We start from the raw sequence: 20,008 nt of genomic DNA on the forward strand, positions 1-20,008 counted from the left end.
ACACACACACACACACACACACACACACACTCACACACACACACACACACACTCACACACACTCACACACACTCACACACACTCTCACACACTCTCACACACTCTCACACACACTCACACACTCACACACTCACACACTCACACACACACACACACACACACACACACACACACACACACACACACCTCATCCCCCTGCAGAGAGAGAGGCCTGCAGCCAGTCTCTGTCCTCCAGCCATCCCCATCACCTTGGCCTCAAAACATCAGCACACACACACACACCACAGGAGAAATGAGCAGCAGCACCACACACACACACACACACACACACAGGAGAAACGAGTCACACCTCACACACAAAACCAAACAAGGAACAGAGAGGAGACAAAGTTTTAGCATAGAGGAACTTACAAATATGGCCGGTGTTAGGAGCTCAATCTAATTAATCTATAAGTCTAGATAAATCCCTATTTATCTAGCCTTATTCTCACACAAACATTTCAGCTTCGAGAACTAGTTGCATATAAACTACGAGAACTACAAAGACATGAGTATAAAATGGCTGGCTATATTACACCTGACCTGAGCACAGTAAATAACCCATTTGACCCCATTATGTGTCCAGGGGCTTTATTAACCAACCGAGTGACTGCACAAATTTCACCCAAGCTCTCGAGAACTGCACCAGTTTCCGCCTAAATTAGTGTTTCCCAACCTCAGTCCACTTGCCTGAAGGTTTTTGTTGTCACCAGGAACACCAGGATTATAACTAATCACAGGCATTTCTGGTGGTTTGATTGGTTCAGTCATGAAATCAGGTGTGTGAGTTCTTGGTTGCAACAAAAACCTTCAGGCCAGTGGGTCCCGAGGACTGGAGTGGAGAAACACTGGCCTTAAACCAGGGGTGCACAACAAGGGCCGATCCACTTCAGGATTTTGTGCCAACTTCTTGTCTTAATTATGTAATTGACTCAATCATATTTCACTTCACATGTGTACATGAGTACCGGCTACAGCTGCAGACTGCAAGTGTATCCTCATGATTTTACTGTGCTCAAGGACAGGCTTGAACCAGGGTCATTCATAGAGCGGTCAACAAATTAAAAACAAGGAAATGAGTCGGAACAAAAACCGGTACGCAGACCGGAGTTGTGCACCCCTGCCTTAAACTGTGAGTGCAGAACTGAACGGGAGCGTTTCCCAGATTCCACACACGCCTCCTGGTTTCAGAGGAGCTCTTCCGAGCGGAAGCACAGCCACGGGTCCGCCTGCCGTCCTCCGCGTTCGTGAGCATTGTCCACAGCGAGCGAGTCTCTCCCCGTTTTAATTGCTTCTTTATTGCGGGCTTCATTTTACATACTGCTCAGTACTGTAGCGGCAGTGGAGAACGGCCTCATTGTGTGGAAACAGCTGGCCGTGCGGCGCAGTAATAACCGCACACGCGCGCCCTGTGGTCCGCTTTCACGCTACGCTTGCTTTAAAAGAGACGCGTCGAACGCTATCGAGATGTTACACTGCGGAGATGTAATTAGGTAATTCCCATTACCTGCCAAACAAATGGATTAAAAAATTATAAAGAGCGCCGCAGATCTCGATAAGCAATCCGGCGCAAGATCAACGGAACGCAGCGTGAACTACCTCTGAAAATATTTCACCAGCCAGGACCCACACACGGGGGGGAAAAGTGCTTAGGATTCAGCCCGGGATCGGGGCCCACAATGCGGCGGAGAGAGTCCGTTTCGGGGAGATGCACGTCAGTGCCGCACGACAGTTTGACAGGAAACGTCACCCCGGCCCCCCCCTCCGACGAGGACGGGGGGGGTTCCTCGTGTTACTTTAACTTCAGGAGTAGCCTGTGCCGTAAACGGTAGCCTCAGTAGCGTCTTGCATGTCACAAACGCTGCCAAGACAATTAAACAGCTTACTTTCCCAGCCCACTGCTCACTTAGTTCCCCGTTGGATTGGGATCTGAGACTTCTGCTTTCGCTGGCTCCCGTTTCCAGCAGGAACGCTGCAGCTCAGAAACCCACAGACGAGCGTTCGTTCAGAGTCATGCGGGCACCGCCGTTCATCGCGAGGGAAAGCGCAGACGTTTTCAGGCGGAGCTCGAAGGCTCGGGCACCTGGACATACCTCACAGAAGCAGACAAAGTCTTCAACAGCGTCGTGCAACACCTTTCATGTACAAAATCGGTTTGCATTCAGACTCTAAATATTGCACTTACTGAATCCAGTACCATTTTGCAAGGCAAACGTTTGTAAAGTGAGGCAATCACGCTATACTGTAGGCCTATAGCAGGGATCTTCAAATCCTGGAATCAGGCGTTTCTTTCTTTCCAGGTAATTATCTAAGCAATTTGACCAGTCTGCCACACCTGACTCCCAGGGGAAGGGAGGGTGGAAAACCGGATGTTCTCAGACCTCAAGCACCATCATTTGAGGAACAGGCCACTGGGGGGGGGGGGGGGGGGGTAGCGGCATTATGTAATTGGTAACATTTTATATATGGATTCATTTAATGGGGGAAAGGGCTGCTGAAAGGGCTGCTGTACTTTTATTTAAAAGGGAGATGGAATGTCATGCTTTTTTTACTGTTAGGTCTATGATGTTTGACGGCCTCATTTCACTGCCGTTTATCCAAATAAATGCAAACGACCGATTTAACTTCAAATGAAGAGCCACACAACCGGTTCCTCAAGTCGGGTCCATTCCCATCTGAAGCGCTGACATTTATTTGCCTAAGAAAACCGAAAATAAAAGGGTTTGCGCTCGCAGAAGAGAGGGGAAAAACAGAGAGAGGGGTGAGCGGCGGAGAGCTGCGGTTAGCGGGAGGGCCGAGAGGAGCTGCCAGTCAGGCGTCTGCTGGAGTGAGACGACAGGCCCCCTCCTCCCCCCTCCTCCCCCCTCCTCCCCGCGGAGGAACGTGGCCTGAACAGCCGCCTCCGGCCCACAGGAGAACCCGCTTCTGACACAACTCAACTCACAAAGCCAGACTTCACCGCGGGAGGCATCACCGTAGCAACCGTTGATTGACATGGGCTTTATCAGCATGCTTCCTCCCTAGAGGCCTACGTTGTGAAGCTTATTCCTTAAAAACCAAACAAAAATTAAATAAATATATATGTATAAACACGCTTGTGTAAGCCATTTACACCTGAAATGTGAGACTTTCTAGTATCAGTGATGGGAGAATATGCAATATCAGTAATCGCAACCTGGTAATATATCTGTGTTACGCCGTATAATACATGAGGCCGGCGTGAATGCTCAACCGTAGCAATAAATGCGACGGATTCAATTTAATTTAACCTGCATCTTCATTAGGGCAGGCCGGGGCTAATCGTTTCTCAGTATCAGCCGCGTAATTCCACTAAACCCAGCGAGAGAGAGAAACACGACCGTCACCTTAGCCGAAGATCAGCAGGAAACCCAACGCAAATAATCCTCCAACTGCCATCGGAGGCCAGCTGCGGTTCCAAAGCACTACTTTTATTTTCTGGGTTTTATGTATATGATAATCGCGCCGGTTTCTTGGCTCCGCACTCGCAGGTATTATAAATACGCGGTTGTGTCATTAACCAGGCGAAAAGTGCAACTCAAGCTCTTCCGCGTCCTTTGGTTCCAGGCACAAAGACTGCGGCGGACACAGATAACCCTGCTTGTCTTTATCGGCATGCGCCCTCGTTCGCTCCAGAGGCGGGTACTTTTCCTTTCATCCCGCTAATGGCGTAACCGGTGACGGGCGATCAGACCGTCGTGGCCTAATTGGTTAATTCCCCGGCTGAACACAGAGGTGAATGATACTACACCGAACAAAGCCCCCTCCATCTCTCCGCAATCAGCGGGAGAGCTGGAGGAGCTGCGGATCCTCTTTATTAAATTCAGACCAGTCGCCCTACACGGCTTCGCTGCGTGCTACGCCACGCACACGCTATCTGACTGATTGCCCAAACCCGCAATTACGGTAATTTCATCACGGACAGTAAACAGCGATTAATCATTTAACGATGGTCAAAGGGCAGGCATAGGGAAAAGATATGCACACACACACAGGTTAATATGCTCTGACAGCTATGAAAACATATCCTGCTGCAATCAAGGAGCGGACAAGCGCGACGGTCCGTCCTCGCAGTTGGAAAACACAGTTAGCGCTCAGCATCATGTAATTAAAGTGACAGGCAGGATTATCATACTTTAGAGGCTTGTTTGTAGCCAACAGATCCAGTGGAAGGAGCAATAAAATGCCTGGGGAAGTGCAATAAACGCATGCGATGGTGTTCGCGCACACAACGTTGGTTGGGTGCCAGTTCTTTGCATACTTACTTCACCCCCTGACCTGGCTTTGCATGTTAGCCTCCTAAAAGTAATGCAATGGCACTACAAATTCAGCTGAGAACAAAAGATAGAAAAAAAAACAAAAAAACAAGGGGCTTTCACTAATTGTAGCGTGATCCAAAAAATGTTCAACTTTACTTTCAACATGAAATTCCACTGTAGGTCACAAGGAAGCCGAACGGTTTAAAAAACACACTAATTAATGAACATTTAAATGGATGACATTTAAAGCTTTTAATGGCAACTAGACTATGATTAAATGCCCCGAGAAATAATTCCTCCATTTTCACATGCATTTATATCCAGTTTATTTAGAAATAAAATTAATCATGTTGTGCCTTACTGTAAAACATTTGCATTTAAGCGCTTGGGGAAATTCAGAAGTTCCTCAGATATTTTTCTGCAAAGCGCTTTAAGTGGCCAGATTCATCTTCCGCCATTACAGTGTATGAAACAGCTCTGCTCCCTCGACCGCTAAAGATCTGAATAACTCGCTACAAATAAGGGAAAAGGCAAAGTGCCGACACTGCTATTAACCACTAAATTATCTTAATTCCTTATCATCATTGCTGCCAGTGGGTTTTAAAGGCCAAATGCCCTACCAAATGGGCCAGTGACAGACAAGCACGGAGGTGATGGATCTCACTCCTGCTGCTGCAATAACAAGCAGTGCGGTCACACTCACACTGTAACACTACAGAGGACTGAGCGGGTTAGCTTAGCCTGCTCTCTGGCACCACACTGCAGTTAGCACTAGCCCAGGCCTGGTGCGCCACTCACACGCGCAATAAACACAACCGTGGCAGCCATATTTTCCGACATATGGCTTCCCTTGCATGCTAAAAGATTAGTCTCGTTAGTCTTTTTTTCCCCCCCTATTAGAGGCCTCTACAGTGCTCCCATTCTAGAATCACTTTCTCCTTAAAATTGATGTGTGCTAACTGGAAAAATCATTTAAGAGACCGTCCACTAATTGGGATGAATTTCTCCGAATTGTTTCAGTTTAGGGGCGCGCGTGTTAGCGCAGGGCCCTGCGTTAGCGAAGGCTCGCTGAGAAGCTTTCCTCGCCTGCAGATTCCACCATCCATCTCCTGTCACCGTAGAAACAACCGCGCTGACAATAATACAATATTTACATCATCTGGAAAGCCGCTGCAGTTAGGCAGACCCCCTCATTTCAAATACTTTCCATACGCGGCGAATGTCATATTAGGATTAATCCCGCTCTGGAGGGAGAGGCAGCGCGGGGCAGTCTGCTCTGAGGAGCGGGTGGGATGGGGCCGGTCCAGCGAAGGCGCTCTTCTGAACACCAATCGATGCACACGTCCGCTGTGGCGTGCGTATCCCGGACTGATGCTGCTCCAAAGTGCACAGACTGCATGAGGTCATTCCTCTGCCACCAGTAATGTGGGGGAATGCAGGTCCTGCGTTTTCCATTGGCCGGGCCGGGAGGCTCAGTAGCAGAAGAACTGGCTGCGTTTCTCTACATCTGAGTCACGCTGTTAAAGCCACTTTAATGCCATAATTACAGAATATCGCCAAGCTATTCCGCCAAATATAAACCAAGTCATTTCACATTTTATCAGAACGTAAAGGATACACCTACTGGGGAAACATAGCAGATTTCTTATTATAAATCATTACAAAACAGGAAAGTATTATATTAATATTTCCCGCAAAACATAAATAAAATTAATGCCACATTAATTCCAAAGCCGTACTAATTATCCAAGTAAATGCAAAATCATTAACATGGTGAATGCTGATCACCAACAAGGGTTAACATAACTGATATATTGATATTGATATTGATATTAAATTTCATTAAGCTTACATTTAATTGTAATTAAATGAAAAATGAATACCTGCATACAGAGAACAGAAAAAGCTATGTCACCGTTCAAGTGTTAATTTTAAAAAGGGAAGTTCGGTGAAAGGAAGTATGAAATAAATAAAAACAAAGGCCAGTGTGGTCGGGCCACAAGCTCTCCAAAAATGAAGAAACACCTAATCACATGCAAAACTGCATGTTGAATGAAAATCTATAGCCCTATTTGGATTCAGGCTGCATCAGAATCGTATTGAAGATACTGACCAGAATTAGAAAGGTGGCATAGGCCATGGACCATGCATCACGCAGTGCGAGACGGGTGGTTGCTGCTGTCCGTCTTTGAGGGCTCTATGTTGTTGTTTTTTTACCCCCCCCCCATTACGACTTCCTGCCTTCCTTCTGCCCATTTCGGTTACCTTAAATGGTCATTCCTGTCCGTGCCTGGCTAAGATCTGGTTACGGCAGATGTGTATCTGTTTCTGAAGCTCCCTGTCAGCTGTGGGGAGTTTATACAGTGTTTACACAGAGTAGTTTCCACTGCTGCCCCACAGTGAAGTCCCGTGGTCCGGTGCAGACCTGCTGGCTGGGCCTCCCCCTTCCCCACGGCTGCACTCACTCTACAGGCAGGCGATATCAGCACTATTAATGCTGCCACACTTCACAGCACTGTCCAGAAAAAAAATAAAAATAAAACAAGTTACCTGAAATAACCTGCCTCACAGCAATTCCCTTTGTTTGACTGCTGTGGTGGTTCAGTGAAGTGTGCGCACGTGTGTGTGTGTGTGTGTGTCACACGTGTGTGTGTCGCGTGTGTGTGCCGCATGTGTGTGTGTGTGTGTGCCGCATGTGTGTGTGTGTGTGTGTGTGTGTGGGTTGCATGCATGTGTGCGTGGCATGCGGGTGTATGTGTTGCATGTGTATGTGTTGCATGTGTATGTGTTTGTGTGTGTGTGTGTGTGTGTTGCGTGTGTGTGTGTGCGCGTGTGTATGTGTTGCATGCCTGTGCGTGCGTGTGTGTTGCATGCGTGCGTGTGTGTGTGTGTTGCATGCGTGCGTGTGTGTGTGTGTTGCATGCGTGCGTGTGTGTGTGTGTTGCATGCGTGCGTGTGTGTGTGTGTGTGTGTGTGTATGACTGTGTGCGTTTGCCTGAGCAGCAGTGTGTTGAAGATGAGTAATGAGTAAATTCATGAACCTTTGAACCCATCTGCCCTGTCCTGGGACTGCGTTTCCCCATGTGTCCATTCATGGGGAACCTACGCTCCGTTTCCAATCTACCCTCGTTTGAGTTCCTAATGCTTTTGGGTCTCATTTCATTCACTTCCAAGAAACACTATCTTTTGCAGAGGGGTAAGATTCCATAGGGACATTTAGCCTGATGCTAATCTTACTCAAAACCACTCAGGCAACATGTTTTAAACATTTACAACCTACACAACAGGATCTTCTGCTCACAATATCCTCATTCACCGGAACAGAACACGGCAATGCGAAGATTTTCTAATACAGAACAGCACAGGTACAGGCACACAAGATTTGATTTAAATATTTCTCATAGCAATAAAAAAAGGGGCAGTCCATAACCTGCTGACTCAGACACCCCAACTCCCCCCGCCGCCCCCTCCTATGACCTCCACAACCAAAACTCGCCTCCTTTGTCAGGCAGAAAGAGAAAGACAATATGGTCAATCCCCAGATCTCCTGATGGGCTCCCTCTCTCTCTCTCTCCCCCTCTCTCTCTCTGCAGCCAGACAGCCCGTGGCCCGATATCCAGCCTCAAGAGGCCACAGTTCACTGGAAAAGCCACAAATTCCTGCTCGATATTAGCATTTCCTGCCACCTCCATGTGGAGCTGAGGAAGAACGCGGTGGTGGGCAGAAGGAGCGACACCGGTGGTCCCCAACCCCCAAATGAGGAGGGAAAAAGATTATTTTACCCCAATCACATCATCTGCATGTCCCATATATATCGATATAGTTACTCATCTCTCCCACTCACAGTCAAACGCAGGAACAGTGAGTCACTTCCAAAGCTTGCTCTCAAAAAGAGAAGGGAACTCGCACGCCAGCATGCACGCATACTGGAATAAGCACCACAGATAAAATTACCAAGGTTATGGGACAACGTTAAAGAATTCATCTGGAACTGGAAACTAATCTGTGGCCCTTGGGATTGAATTGAGTTTCCCTTCTAAAAAGCGTTGACTAGGACACTCCTCGCACAATGATATTTTTTTCTATTCACAGAGCAGTTAAAGTCAGTTAAGCCGTGAACTTTACAGAGACGAGAGGCCACGGTCCATTGCAGTTCGCAAACGCTGTGCTAAAAAGGTAGTTATAGCACACAAACAGAACATCAAAATCTTTATGCAAAAAACAGCCAGAGATTCACCCTTTCTGCCTGTCTGAATCAAAAGTGGTCACCTCATCTGCAGGCAGTCCTGGGCTTCTGACGTCAGCAATGTGGCCCAAAGTACAAAATATGGCACTATGACCTTCTGAACTGTAGTCTGTAGTTCAGCACCGTGTCTATGAATAGAGAGCATTATTCCATACCTGCACCCTACAAACACAAAAGAGAATGCAATAAAATGCTTACATAAGACACTGTATTATTTATTTAATTGGTTCCCAGTGTAAAACCAGAAACACAACCCCCCCCCAACACCAAAAAAGAGGAACTTTTGTTGAGGTATTAATTGCTTCAGAAGGACAATGCAGTCTCTCAGGCAAGTTTATTGATTATTTTGGGCAAATGGCAAGGGTACAGCGTGCGAATGCATTTCCTTGTGACCAGTAAACATCTACTTTCATAAATCTAAAAGGAATAAATAGTGTAATTACACGGGCAGCAGGTTCTCCAACACCTCAGATATTCTCTTACCTTTATCACATTAACTTGGGTGGTGATGAAGAAAGCATTTAATATTGAAATATTAAAATATTTAAAATGTCTAAACCTCATTCACCATTCCACAAGAGAAGATTCACGCACGGCTCTGCATTCAGACAGCAGTATAGGAGTTTAAACGAAGACGAGCTTCAATTTCTGCGCCATATACCCTACATGGAAAAGCTCCTGCCAGAATTGGCTTTCTGCTAACAGTACACGATCGACTGCACTTCAACCCGAAACACATCAGTGCCCACAGGCCGTCTCAGCCAGTGCGGAGAACACTTTACACAGCATCGGAACAGATGTCGATTGTTCACACACACACACACACACACACACACACACACACACAGGATGAGCTATGCGCCTGAGATTAAATAAGGAACCGGCACAACCACAGTTCCACACATTTTCCCCCTCCAACACTCACATTGTAGATGATGCTTCCAGCACATGAGAATGAAAAGAGCCGAATATTTTCAATAAAGAATATAACTGAAGCGGAAACAAGATGGACTCAACCACTGTCTTAAAACATAATCTGAAAAGACAAGTAAATTCCACTATACGAATACAATGCATCGGTGTGCAGCGATCCCCGTGCGTTTAATGGCACCTTACAAAGGTAGGCTAAGCACTTCCACAATTAAGTTAACTCGTGGCAGGTTTTATGATCAGTTTATCAATGCACACGCTCTTATCTTCTCCAAAGACGCCTTGAGGTTGAACCCATTTTAGAATAGAATTTTGTCCAATTATTGTCAGATAAAATTGTCCTAAAGGAACTGCTATTTGGGGACATTTTTTTTATTTAAAGAAATACTGGCACATGGTGCAAACAGCAAAACGCTGATTTAAAAAAAATAGCGCACACGTGCAAAGAAGACAATTATCTAACTCGTTCTACAGGGTATCACTCGCGTCATCGTGACATTAACTTTCAGTTTCTACCTTGCTTGCTAAATAAACGGTTTAGCGTTATATTAGTACATGAATTAAGTTAAGTCCTAATGATTTTTTTAACATGCACAAGTAAAAACTTAATTTATGTTCTAAAAAATAATCTTCGCTAAACTCGGGAAGAATTGACGTTAACGCGTTGCCGAGGCACCTGCTTCAGCCATGAAGACAAGTGGATCGACATGTAATTTCTTAAGTTTACACTTCCTCGAACACCAGCAAGCGACATAAAAATAACTTTCCACAAATTACAATGTTCAAGTTAGAGGTTTATGTCTGGCCATTTAATAAACTAAATTAATATTGTCCACTTTGTTGTGAGAAAATCCATATGATAGCAAACTATTCGTAGGGAAACTAACATGCTAGCGTTAGCAACACAAATTATCATTATACAGCTGCCCAACGTTAGCTAGCTAGCTAGCCAGGTTAGTTCTCATGGCAACTTCAAGCCGAACGTGTGGCAAAGATAAATTCAGTTATCTACAGCTAACGTTACCCAACAAACGTTAAGTTTAGTTAAGTTAACCGATTAATGTTACTTTCCATCTTTTCGTTTTCGCCGGCATGGTGCTATAGCCAAGCAACCAACCAAAATGAACAAACTATTGTTATTTTTCCTGCCATGCAAAAATAATGAGCCAAAATGCCTGGATAACCAACAAAGTGCCTATCTTGATTACGAAATTGCTTGCTTTCGTTTAAGTGAGCACTGTTAGGGGACATTCTCTCTGCTTGTGTGTTAGTGATATTAATGAGGCTGCGTTCGATTTTGACAACCGCAGTCCTTGTTTGACTGATTTGAAAGTTGTGAGCACTCTCCCAATAGTAAACCACGTTGTTTTACTTTGACCAATTCCCTAGCGATGTAACTGCAGTCAATGTAGCTAGCGCTAGCTTGCTAGCAAATAAAAATGACACGCTTTCTGCATCAATATCAGCTCGCTGTGCGACGGCTCCTCTGGACTTTTTTGGGAAAGAAACAAAACAATGCTGCATCAGGGCAAAATTATATATACATATCTACTTACTGTGTCACAATATCCGCGACGAAAATGTGTCCAACTATTTTTAAATTACACTAGATAAAAAATGGAGCTAGCTAATGGTAGCTATCCGAAGGAAAGTTTGTATTACAATGTGGTAGTGTTGCCCATCGCATTTGATTTCATCGTGAGCCGCCTGCTGGTCTTTTGCGGGCACGATACTAAAACTGAATGAAAATGCGCATGCGTACACACAGCAGCAGAGCTATTCAGCATTCGCATTCATGGACCACTATTTGGATTTTTGGCAGAGGGGAAGTATGAACATGCGGGCCGCTGTAACTTACATGAACAATGGGTGACAAGCTCATTGACAACAAAGGTGGGCTCCCCGGAGATATATCATATAACAGTTACACTGAACGTAAGCCCTTTTTTTTTTTTAAACTTCCAAAGCACTCAGGTTACCATCTACCTGACAGGCTACAGATGTTAGGATTGCCATCTGTCAGACTGTGTTGCTTGCTTGTTAACTATAACGTTGCCTATGTGACGTTATTTTGAATTAAGCCAAAGTTTGTATAGCATAAACATGTCCATCTCTTTTCTGCATATAAAATTGGTTCACCATTCTGCCAAAGGCAGCATTTTTCTTCCAGTCTAACCACCTTATAAATAATTCAAGTATAGCAGGCTGCACCAGGAAAGATGTTCCCACGATTGCAGGGGAAACCAATTAAAAATACAACGGCAGGACAGAAGTTCAATCAACGTATATATTGAAATGAACAATTTATCAAAATATGATCGCTTTAAATATAAACAAGAAAACTCGGAGAACGAACAAATGCACTGCTATCTATAAAAACACAACGTGAGCGTAGCTATCTACAGTACTAGCTACGGTTGCTAGCTTGTTATCTAATAGCTTGCTACTGTAGCTACATCGAACTGCCGATGACCGATGTCCTGCTAGCAGAAATATTTTCCCTCGCTAGCAGTAGGCTGCATTGTAAACCATACAAACTGAAAAGAAACCAGTAAACCTGCTTGTTTTTGCAGTATTTATTCTACATTTAGCAATTAAAAGTGTTAAACATATTTAATTACCGTGGCCGACTTGCTCCAGTTCCTGATAATGTTACCTCCAGTCAAGTCAGTCAGTCTCTCTCCCTCTCCGTTTTCCCCTCAACTGGTTAGACCACGGCTTTGTTCACGTGATAATGTCAGCTTTCTCTAATTGGAGGACGAGGAGTCGGTGAAACTGCCTCCGCTGCCCTCCTCCTTGCACCTGTGAGCGCCAGGCTGACGGAACAGCAAACACCGTAATTACATTACGCCCGGACTCCTTGTACTGTACCTGGACACCCTATTGCCCTGTGGGAGCAGATCGTTGCGTGGGTTGAGCGCTGTGGTTGCAAAACCACACTGCGCACTCTCTCGCCGCAGAGGCTCCAACAGCAGAAGTGTACTACTATCCACTATGTGTGTTCCAAACGATAACCAATTACAACTTAGTAATGTTAAAAATGCTATTTATCGTGGACATTATGTTATTCAATTTCCAAAGCAATGTTTAGCTTAATAACTGATTATAATCACAATAAAGTTGAACTGTTGCCAGGAGCAGGTAAATTGAAAACCCCCTCTGGTAGCTTAGATTGTTTGTTTGTTTGTTTGTTTATTGTTTGTTTGTTTTTTTGTTTGTTTGTTTTTTACAAACTTTGCATCTTCAGCCCTATAAATTACTATATCGGACCAATAGTCTATATTTGTACCCATAAGTCATCCATAGGGAAATTCTGTGTTGGTTTCCTGGAAATTCATAGCCTTTCCCAGGAGGTCTGAAGCAGTCACACCCTGGTTGAGTTGTTTCTGGTGTCTATACATGTGTATATCTGCTCACCGGTGCAAACGCACAATCCTGGGTAGTTTTGCAAGCAGATATGATTGCCACGATTGTGTGTGGCTCTAATCGGAGTGGTGAGCTGTATGATCGTTGGTGGATCCTGTTTCTCCACCCTCTCTTCGAGATTGGTTTTTCCAGTGGAGGTCAGAGGGCACCCTGTGTTCATATGTCAGATATTACAGACCCTAAAGCTCTTACTAACCATGTTGTTTTAACTGCCTATTTAACTGATAAATAAAGTAAGATGCCTTACATCTCAAAAATAATTACATACGCTCTGAGCACTTTATTCTGTATTTATTAAACTTATTTTTTAGACTTCTACTGCTGTAGCCTATCCACTTATAATGTTATAAAGCGTTGTGCATTCAGAGATGCTCTTCTGCATACCACTATTGTTATGCGTGGTTATTTGCATTACTGTCACCTTCCTGTCAGCTTTGACCAGTCTGGCCATTCTCTCTCATTAACAAGGCATTTCTCTCTGCAGAACTGCTGCTCACTGGATTTCTTTTTCTTTTTTTGCACCATTCTTTGCAAACTCTAGAGACTAGTGAGTGTATATCTCTGAGTCGATATGGATAACTCACAGAACTGACACCTGCCTTTCCAGGGCCCATCTGAAATATTCAACCGCATACTGTATATGATGGTGTGGACCAAAGATAGATATTGAGTCAAATCTAGGAAGCAACATAATCGTATATACTTAAAAATGGTAAATGGCTGGCATTGATATGGCACCTTCATCCAAAGCGTTGTACAATTGATGCTTCTCATTCACCCATTCATACATATACTCACAGACCAACAGCGATTGGCTGCCATGCAAGGCACCAACAAGTGCATGGGGTGTATTTGGGGGTTAGATGTCTTGCTCAGGGACTCTTCGACACACCCAGGGTGGGATCAAACCGGCAACCCTCCCACTGCCAGACGAGTGATCTTACTGCCTGAGCCTGAGCCAATGTTGCCCACACCATGCTAAGCTAATGCCCAGTAGACTCAGGTGTACAGCTGAAGTGACTGGGAAGTGGAAATGTCTGTCAGGCCTTTCCACCACATAGTTATTTTAAGCTTGTATACATTTTACCCACAATACCATGCAGAATCATATCAGCCCCATGTTACATACGAGCCTGTTGGCTTGTCTCATCCAGAGGGAACTGTGGCTCACCACTTTCTCTTGAATATATACTCTTCCATTGTGGCTGAGCTAAATAACAGCTATTCGATATATATAAAAGCAAAAAAGAAGATGTTTGTACTGTGAGATAACTGAAACTTTGGAGTCTGCTGAATACACATTGAGCCTTGGTTGAGATGTGCTGATAGGGTCTTTTGAGAGAGGCGAAATCTGAGGATGGGTACACAGTTTTTTTTCTCAATGGGGGAGACTAGGGGGGAGGGAGGGAGGGAGATGAGATCTTGTTGACATTTTAAAATGCTTTGACATTGATCATGCTGGTCTCTCAGTAATCTCAGTGTGAGTTTCTCATTCACTGAATCGAGTGCTTCCGCCTGTTAACAATAAACTAAATGTTAGTATAATATAACCTCACAAATACTGAATCCGGTGGACACAAAGCAGAGATGCACTTCAGGCAGAGGCTCCTACAATGCGCACATTGTTCTCTGCTCTTCGTGAAAACGAGAGCTTCAACAACGTTGGTGGCTGCTCATTATTTTCCTGTTGCTGTTGTTTTAATTTACTACTGTCTATCCATACAAAACAGAGGATACATTTATTTTAATCACGGCCTGTTTCTCACATCATACATAAGAAATAAAATTGATTCTACAGTGAAAATCCATACTTAGCTTATATAGGAAAGATAGAGAATCGTATTTCTAACCATGTCTGATTTATATTATCCATTCAGAAGGAATTTTGTTAAGATATTCATGCCGTATAGTCACAAGTTCTGCTAGAATAAATGTAACAATAAGTATTGTGTCTTCTAGCTGGGGCGGCCCGTAGCGTAGTGGTTAAGGTAAATGACTGGGACACCCAAGGTCGGTGGTTCTAATCCCGGTGTAGCCACAATAAGATCTGCACAGCCGTTGGGCGCTTGAGCAAGGCCCTTAATTGCTCCAGGGGAGGATTGTCTCCTGCTTAGTCTAATCAACTGTATGTTGCTCTGGATAAGAGCGTCTGCCAAAATGCCAATAATGTAATGTAATGTAGCTAAATTGCAATATTAAGTTTAAAATATTACATATTTTATCTTAGTTATTAAGCAATTATCTTGTGATGATGTCTAATTATCTTTAACCAAAACATATTTGTATTTAATATTTATGTCATCTTCATAATATAATTTATTTTCACATACCATAGAAATATGTTTTTATACAATATTCAATATATTTTTCTTTTTATACAATGGGGCAAGGCAAAAATCACCATTTGGATTTAAGTGACTCGAGTTGTTCCTAAAGCCATTTTACAGTTGGGTGTGACACTTCAGACCCACAGCAGGAATGTTCTCAGGCTGGTCTCTCCAGTCAAACGACATGCTGCAAGACACGAGTCATACACACACATTCACACACTCACACCCACCCACATACACACGCATAGTCTCTAGTACACATGTGGCAACCTGCAGTCTCTCTCCCCCACAAACTCACAAGAAAATAAAGTTTGTGAAGACAGTGTGATTGATGGGACTGCTTTGTACTCACACAACTCTTTAAAGCAAAGCTTCCTCTATATATAGATATAACTTGAGATAATTGAACCTTAACATCACTGTCTGTTACACGGATATGAAATAAACGCACCTCCAATTGAAAGCAAGAAGTGTGACATTTCTCTTTGATCAATATTTGCGCATACAGTTTCATGACTTTGTCTGCTGTGTTTTATTATTCAGTCTGTTCTAATAATCTGTCTTTGTTATATCTGTCTACGTTTTATATTTCAGTCTGTTCGAATCATCTATATTTGTCGTGCTAATGTACATTATCCGAAATTTCTTCCTGCATTCCGAGTAGCTCCACATTCAGTTCATGCCTTGGCTGAAATATTTTAACAAGATGTTTTGTGGGAATCCAAAGAGGAGCATTAACCGCCTCCGACCCGGCGCACATACTCCGCGCTTTCCTCCGGCTCAGAAGCAGGTCGGAGAGATGCAGTCAATGGCTGCTCCCCGCAGTTTTACATTTCGTGTGGGCAGCAGCTGCTACCCACAGCCAGGCCCGAGCCTGAAATATCACTGTCACCGGCTCCCTACCTTTTGTTGTGTGCCTGGAAGTGGGGCTGTGATGTTTTCGAGAGACGCTACATCTTGCATATTACGCAATGCGCCCCTGCTGGTGCGCGGCTCAGACAGAGCAGGGGGAAGAACAGTGTCAAGCTTCTGTCAAATCACGGCGGATGATTAGAGCGATGTGCCCGATGCTTCTCACAGCAAAGGCACAACTTTCCGAAAGTTGGTGTCAACTGGAAGAAAACTAGTCCTAATCACGGGATCCGTGCCAGCCCGGCGCTCCGTTGCGCTGCGAATGCCCTTTGCAGGGATCTCTGCTCAGCGCACATTTATTATAAATCTCATTACCTTCTTTTCTGTAGATTTATACGCTCTGCACGTGTCTGCGTGTTTGCTGCATCATTAATCCTTCTCGTTGTTTTTATCCTCCGTGTGTATGTACGGGCACGTGTGTGCTGTATATTCTATAATAATACAACCAAAAAAAAACATTGACATTCTCCTTGAGGTATACAGAGCCTGACAAAATGTCCTCTCAAAGTTCTCTCAAGCATCTGTCTCAACCGTCCGCTCACAGAGCAGAAGCCTCGGGGCTCATTACCTGGAGCTCAGAAGACAAAGTGGCACAGATGGTCAGCCGACTCCTACCTCCGCGAGGCACAAAGGCCTGACACCTGAGGCGGCTCACAGGAGCAGCACGGGAGTTTGAGTGCCGGGCGGAAGATAGCGAGTCGTGACGCTTCGACTGCTGGTCCGACGGCCGCAATGTGGCTGAGTGGCTGTTCTCTGGCCCCTTCATTCCCCGTCATATTGAACACTGTGAGGCTTAAGCATAATCTCTGACCTCGCAGTGCCGTGCTTGACCAGGCTGTGGGAGCAGCGGAACCTTCTGGGCCGGCGCAGAGATGAGTGGCAGCTGCCTGTCGCTCCCCCCCCTCCCTCCCCACTCCCCCTGACAGTTGAGTCATTTGGAATAAATACAGTCTGCAGCTTGGGGGGCTGGAGAGTGGAGCGGAAGTGAACCAGCAGGTACAGATTTAGGCTATGAGGGTGTCATGACTGGGAGAGGAGACACCAGCAGAGGGACTCAGGGAACCGCACCACGTGCCAGGACTCCTGTCTGTAATTCCCCTGTAAGCAGACTGTCCCTGTACACACACAGAAGATTGTGTTCAAGGCATCGAGCAGCACCGCCACGGAGATCTAATTCAGATCCGCAGCCTGGCTCCCCCAGCGTGTCGGAGAGCGTCGGGGAGAGGGCCACCTGGCCATCTGGGCAGGGCCACAGCGGGGGCCCGGGCGACAGGGGCCAGACGGCAGTGACAGAGCGGCGCGCGGGGGCCGCTGAGCCAGGTACCGCGGAGTTGGCAGCCGCGGCGGACGGGGTGAGCGGGCGGGTGCCAGCCTGTGAAACGAGCTCAGGGCCGCATCTCCGGCCGCTCCTCGCCATCCGGTTATCGCTGTCCGCTATTAATCGCCGCAGATGCGGCACGTCAACAGCTCTCGTCCTGACGGTCACTTACCCCCCCTAGCAGCTGTCAGAAACGGTTCTGTCGTGATCCGATCGATGGTTCTCAATGTCCGAAGGCAGGCCGGTGTAAGCGATGGTGTTTGATCATGCGTGTGCGTCTGTGTGTGTGTGTCTGTCTGTGCCGGTCTGTCTGATTTTGGCGGTCACGTATTGGCTCAGTCCTCCTACCTGCTGTGTGTAGCAGTTGCTGTGTAAACTCTTAAGAGTGAACATCTGTCTCTGTTTGTGGTTGACAGCAAGGTGAGAGCGTTCAGTCACAGACAACCAACTCGGAGCTGATAAGCCTGTGCTCACTGTTCTGCCTGTCCAAACCACTTGCCTACTTTCTACACAATCTCTGCGTGTTTATGAATTATAGTTTGAGAGATTATCATCAGCACATCCTTCTTACATCTCAGTGACACCCATCCCAAGCTGATGTAAAACGTGTCCATTTCACAGTCTCTCAGGCCCGGAGCTCAGAGCACCTCTTCTGATCAGTACAGACAAAGACAGCCTGTACTCAGATTAAGTCATTAGTAATGCAGACTGGTATTTTGCTTTATTGATTAATAGTAATTGCTCAATGGGGCCAAAAGAAAATAATTGAAAAACAAATAAGGCTTAATTGAGACAGTTGCATCAAATTGATTCACGGGTCATATTAAATATTTAATAAATAATGTTACATTATCGTACATCTTACACTTGCACCAAGGACGGCACAAGGAATATATTGTTGATAAAATGCAGAATGGCTAAATAAATATTAGTATTCTGTTAACAGCTTGAGAAAACCCAATTAACTGAGAGATCAGCTGTAATGACACCAGCATAAATGGCAATGTGGAATAATGTAACTGAAACCAGCAACGAAAAAACCCAGCAACACAGTACGACAGAAACACAATGAATTCGTTAAATATAAAACAAAGAATACTGGAAATGTCCTTTTTTGTTTTTTAATGTGCTCATGTCATTGTCTTCTTTGACATTGAATTAGCCCTTGGGGTGAGGCTCATGGGTTCACCGATAACCTGGGGGCCAGCTCTGGCCAAGGCAGTTACGCTGGAATAAGAAACTCACAGAGAATATGGAGAGAATGGGTGTCTGTACTGAGACAGGAAGCAGGGCGGTAATGGCCGAGGAGGAAGTGTGGGTAAGAGGAATGGTGGCTTTGTGCTTGGAGAAGAAGTGGTGTCTGTTCCGAGTGCAAATGGCTTTCTACGGAGAGAGGGGAGGGAGTCTGTGTTGGTGAGGGCTGTTCTGACAGAGGACAGATGTCTGTATTGAGTGAGGAGAACGGTTGGCTTTCAGACTGGCTGTTACATGTCCCCGTGAGAGCGAGGTTGATTGCTTGGCAGTTAAACACGGGGCGGCGGTTTGGATGAGCGCTTCGGTCTCAGATTGATCATTGTGTTTATGTCCTCGGCTGGGTCCCGCTCCCATTGAAACAGACCCGAAAGAACACGAGGGTCGCGGCCGGACTCAAACCGCAGTGAAAGCGGTGGAAGGTTAGAAGACCCTGAGCAGACAGAGGAACGTAAAGGAATAATAGAAGTGTGAAATAATTCCCCTGACTGCACTGAGGGAGGCAAGGAGACCACGTGCGTTTTTCCCAGGCACACAGTGACACACAGAGGCAGAGAACAGGGAAAGAGTTTAAGCTCCTCATACGTTCACGTGGGCGGTGAGGGGGGAGGGCATGTGGGGGGGGTGGGGGGGGGTGTAGTTTACACTGCAGCCACCGAGCACAACTTTCAAAAACACAAGCGACTATTTCAGACTTAAATTATCACCAATGTCACACTTTGCTCTGCAATTAAATCACTTTTAGCTGCGCGGCACCGAGTAGCTACGCCCTGTTTTTCGGAGCTGCTCGAGAGGATGAGTCATTCTGCCGCGCGCTGACAGCTGAAAAGTCTCCTTAAACCCTGGCTCTCGCTGGCACAGACCTGTGCTGCAGCACAGAGAGCACAGACGTGCGCACAAGCCCTCCATCTGTGAGGCAGAGGGACAGGCAGGCAGCACACACACACACACACACACACACACACGCGCGCATTCACACAATGGAGCCAGCATCGCGCAGTTCACACACTTCATCTCTAGCTGGGAATCTCTGCTGCAGTTTCAAGGGCACCTAGAAGTATTTTCTATAATATTCCTTTTCATTTCTCGCTGTTAGAGGATATATTATGTTGGAGCTTGGATATACATTTACAATCTCCACAAAAAAAGGTAAAATAAAAAGGTCCACAAAAGATATGAACTTCTCCCCATTTCAATTTTGTTGAAATATGTATCAGTCACACTGGTGTGTATGTGAGGCTGATACTCGAATGGTAGTAGGATATACTGAACAGCCTTA

At 45.5% G+C, this 20,008-nt stretch overlaps 1 protein-coding gene across 5 annotated transcripts in view; it reads right to left on the minus strand.

Moving 5' to 3' along the window:
* Positions 1-12,211, minus strand: part of strbp (spermatid perinuclear RNA binding protein) — an 87,867-nt gene extending 75,656 nt beyond the window's left edge. For 2 of the 5 annotated variants that reach the window (XM_061261957.1, XM_061261961.1), the window contains exon 1: positions 12,114-12,180. The gene's annotated coding sequence lies outside the window, so the exon portion shown is untranslated. Of the gene's footprint in view, positions 1-11,048; positions 11,190-12,113 lie in introns of those variants that run through there. The other 3 variants (XM_061261959.1, XM_061261958.1, XM_061261960.1) reach the window with 2 other exon arrangements.
* Positions 12,212-20,008: the final 7,797 nt, after the last annotated feature.

The sequence above is a fragment of the Conger conger genome, chromosome 12 (genome assembly GCF_963514075.1).
Source record: "Conger conger chromosome 12, fConCon1.1, whole genome shotgun sequence".
Classification (NCBI taxonomy): domain Eukaryota; kingdom Metazoa; phylum Chordata; class Actinopteri; order Anguilliformes; family Congridae; genus Conger; species Conger conger.